This window comes from Carlito syrichta, unplaced genomic scaffold, assembly GCF_000164805.1.
Source record: "Carlito syrichta isolate Samal-C Ts95f unplaced genomic scaffold, Tarsius_syrichta-2.0.1 Scaffold123370, whole genome shotgun sequence".
In the NCBI taxonomy this organism is placed as follows: Eukaryota; Metazoa; Chordata; class Mammalia; order Primates; family Tarsiidae; genus Carlito; species Carlito syrichta.
Window position 1 is genome coordinate 465327 of NW_007067466.1, and position 4513 is coordinate 469839.

Genomic DNA, 4513 nt, shown 5'->3' on the forward strand with positions numbered 1-4513 from the left:
CCCTAGAGTTTCTGCAGACATTAGGAGTCGCTGAGAATGTCGTGTTCCAAATCAAAATATTCATTATGACACACGCTGTTTGAAGTTTCCGCAATCCAAGTCGTTACCCCATAATGTGTTTGGGGAGGAAAACAAACGTCTCAGAAATGCCACCGTGCAGCCGCGGCTCAGGTCAGAGCTCTGCCTCCACATTCTGTGGCCTTTCCAAGGGCACTGTTCTGCTGACCATGACCAGGAGGCATTCTAGGCTTGGGCAGAGGACCGCCAGCCAGATGAGATCCAGTGACACACCTCAGACAAGGTCAAACAGTCCAAGGCCCCCAGGAATGGCAACTCACAGGACAGACAGGCGCTGACCGCAGCACCTCTGTTGGAAATGCTGGTACACTTTTATATGTTGAGCAACATGGAGATTCCTCTGTTTGACATTTCCCTGTTTATCCCATCAGAAAAATAGCTGTGTCGTGCAGAAGTTTGCTCCTGGCCTCATTAGGTATCTCCTCGTAATTGCAGGTTTTAAAGCAAGCTCAAGGTAGAGCCTCTCAAGAAAATTAAACCCGGAAAGAGAACAAGGAAACGCGTGGGAGCAGGATAATTGCATGCCTGTGTCTCTAGCGGTGGGCTCAGGCACACAGAGCAGCAGATGGGATTTAAACTGAAGGAAAAATGAAAATGAGGTGCCACACAGACCAATGATCATCAAAGCAAGCCACGAGGATATTTCTGGACAAGCTTCCACCTAGTTACTTGTTTAGTGGCTTTACCTGGTAATTGGCTCCCCACCTCGATGACACTCAGCTGTACCTCCTCTCTGTCCTCTTGATGAGGGGAAGAGTCTGGCAACTGCTCCCGGGGCTGCTGGTCACTACACATCAGCGAGGGGACAGTTCTCCTCCACTTTCCCTCCCTTTCCCTCCCACCAGCTGCGTGCATTTTAATCCAACCAGCTGCACACCAAACCAGGGCGTGTGGGGACTCCTCACCTGTGCTAGCAGGCGCTCATTTTGTTTCTAACCTGGACTCATGCTTAGTGGCAACTCCCGCATGGGTGAGCAAGAAAAGTCTTGAGCTTTGGAACCGGAAGGACCTAAAATGGAGTCCGTTGTTCGCCATCTTTGTGACCTTAACCTCTCAGAGTTGCCATCAGCAAAATCATGATAATGGTAGCTAAACTCTTAGAAGGATTGATGAGCTACCCTGGAAAGCGCTGACATGCGTAGAAGGCACTGCATCCATGCCAGTTCACTTCTAGCACTTCCAGGGCAGTCTCTCTGGAAGAGACAGTGTGGCTCAGTGAGAGGAGTCCCGTGGGTGTGACCTTGGTTGTGGTCTCAATCTCTGGGCCGACATCTGCCCTGGGTCATCAGGAATGTGGAAACACCGTCCCAGGCCTGCCCAGCTCAGCTGATGAGGCTGTTGTGAGTTCTGGGTGGTGAAAGTATGAAGACAAGTTCCATCAACTGTTAACAGGGAGTCCTTATTCCAACCCAAACTGGTAGCTTAAGGCAGTTCCAAACCCACAAAGGAAAAGAGTTCTCAAGGACTTTTACTGGGGCCTCCCCGTGGGTTGGTAGCTTGACCTTCATGCAGCTGGTGCATGAAGAGTGGCAGCTTTGGAACTGGAAAAGTTTGCCAGCACTGACCCACTGTGGGGCTTTGGCTGTGCCCCAAACCCATGAACCTGTTTTCTCACTCAGTAGTGGAGATTATATCGTGACAATGAATGTAAGTGTTCTTTATAAACTGTAACACACATGTCCACATGTTATTTGTTCTTGTAACTCTTCAGTCTAACCCCAAAGATGCTCAGCATAACATGATGCACCAGTTAGCGCTTAGTTTAAAATCTTCATAGAAGGGAAGATACCCAGACCCTCGCTGGAAGACCATTTATGTAGCAAGCATCATTTAAAGCAGTTAGTTTTAACAAGATAATATTTCATGAAGATTTTGCCAGACAGAAAAAATGGCTCCCAAAATATGTCTGTATCCTACTTACCAGAATCTGTGAATGTTACCTTACAGTCAGATATGATTAAGTTAAGTAGCTTACAGTTGGGGTATCATCTGCATTATCTAGGTGGATAATGCAATCTCAGAGTCCTTAAAGGATAGTAGAGGGAGGCAAGAGAGTGAGATGTGAACATGGAAGCAGAGTAAGAGTCAGAGAAAGATTTGAAGATGCTGCATTGATGGCCCTGAGATGGAAGAAGGGGCCATGGACCAAGAAATGCAGGTTCCTTGAGAAGCTGGAAGAGGCAAGGGAATGAATTCCCCCCTGGAGCCTGAACGGTCCTGTGACACCTTCATTTTTGCCCAGTGACATTCATTTTGAACTTCTGAACAAACAGAACGGTAAGATAACAAATCTGTGCTATTTTAGGGCCCCATATTTGTGGTAATTTGTTACAGCAGCAAAAGGAAATTCATACATAGATAAAGAAAAACATCTGCAACTTGTGTGCAGAAATCCAACAGCCCAGGTATGAAATAGGAGAGAATTGGTTAAGCAACTGTACTTTGAAACAGAGACACTGATGAGCTCGTGGTCACAATGGCAGACTCAGCATTGGGATTTTTTTTTTGTATTTAATCAATATTTTTTATTATGATATTGTGGGGTACACTTAAGGGTTAGGGATACAAATATGCTTCGTTCAGGCACCCTTGTTGATAAGAGATGTCTCCCCATCCCCAGACAGATATTTACTACCATTAATCCCATCTCCCTTCCCCTCTCCCCCCATAGTTTCCCACCACTGTCAGTCATTTTCTTATAGCATTGCGTTGGATGTTCAAGGTCCACTATATGAGTAAGAACATGTGATACTCAGATCTTTGTTTCTGTGAGAGGTCACTCAGTATTATAGACTCTAGTTCCATCCAGGTTGCTGCAAAATTCATGATTTTGTTCTTTTTTATGGCTGCATAGTATTCCATCGTGTATATGTACCACATTTTTAAATCCAGTCCTCTTTTGATGGACAGCATGGTTGCTTCCAGGTTCTTGCTATTATGAACAATGCTGCAATAAACATACGTGTACAGGTATCTTTTTTACAGAGTGATTTGAGCTCTTCAGGGTATATTCCCAGTAGGGGAATTGTGGGGTCATATGGGAGGTCAATATTTAGAGCTTTTAGGAATCGCCATACTGTTTTCCACAGAGGTTGCACTAGTTTGCACTCCCACCAACAGTGGCTGACCACATGCAGAAGATTGAAACAGGACCCCTATCTATCCCCATACACAAAAATTAACTCTAAATGGATCAGAGACCTAAATGTAAAACCTCAAACCATAAGAACCTTAGAAAATGAAAGACATATCCTCATGGAAATTGGAACTGGCATCCAATTCCTGAACAAAACTCGAAACCCACAGGCCATAAGAGATAAGATAGACAAGTGGGACCTCATTAAACTGACAAGCTTCTGCAAAGCCAAAGAAACCATCAAGAGAGCAGGGAGACAGCCTACAGACTGGGAAAAAGTATTTGCCAACTCCAGGTCTGACAAAGGCTTAACATCTTGGATCTACAAGGAACTCAAACGTGCTGAAAGAAAAAAACAACCCCATTATAAAATGGGCAAAAGATATGAACAGACACTTCTCAAAGGAAGGCATCCAAGCAGCCAGCAGACACATGAAAAAATGTTCAACCTCACTGATCATCAAGGAGATGCAAATCAAAACCACATTGAGATACCACGTAACTCCAGTCAGAATGACAATTAACAATAACTCAAAAAATAACAGCGGCTGGAGAGGGTATGGCGACAAGGGAACACTTCTACACTGTTGGTGGAAGTGCAAACTAGTGCAACCTCTGTGTGAAACAGTATGGCGATTCCTAAAAGCTTTAAATATCAACCTCCCATATGACCCCACAATCCCCTACTGGGAATATATCTGGAAGAACACAAATCACTCTATAAAAAAGACACCTGCACACGTATGTTGATTGCAGCATTGTTCACAATAGCAAGAACCTGGAAGCAACCATGCTGTCCATCAAAAGAGGACTTGATTTTTAAAAATGTGGTACATATACACGATGGAATAGTATGCAGCCATAAAACAGAACAAAATTATGAATTTCGCAGCAACCTGGATGGAACTAGAGTCTATAATACTGAGTGATGTCTCACAGAAACAAAGATCTGAGTATCACATGTTCTCACTCATATAGTGGACCTTGAACATCCAACGTAATAGTATAAGAAAATGGCTGGGTTCGGTGGCTCAGCCTGTAATCTCAGCACTTTGGGAGACCGAGGTGAGTGGATTGCCTGAGCCCGCGGGTTCGAGACCTGCCTGGGCAGCAAGACCTCATCTCTACAATAAATCAAAAAATCAGCCGGGCATGGTAGTGCATGCCTGTAATTCCGGCTACTTGGAAGGCTGAGGAGGAAGGATCGCCAGAGCCCAGCAGGTTGAGGCTGCGGTGGCCGGGAGCGGCCATTGCACTCCAGTCTGGGTGACAGAGTGAGACTCCAACACACAAAAAAAA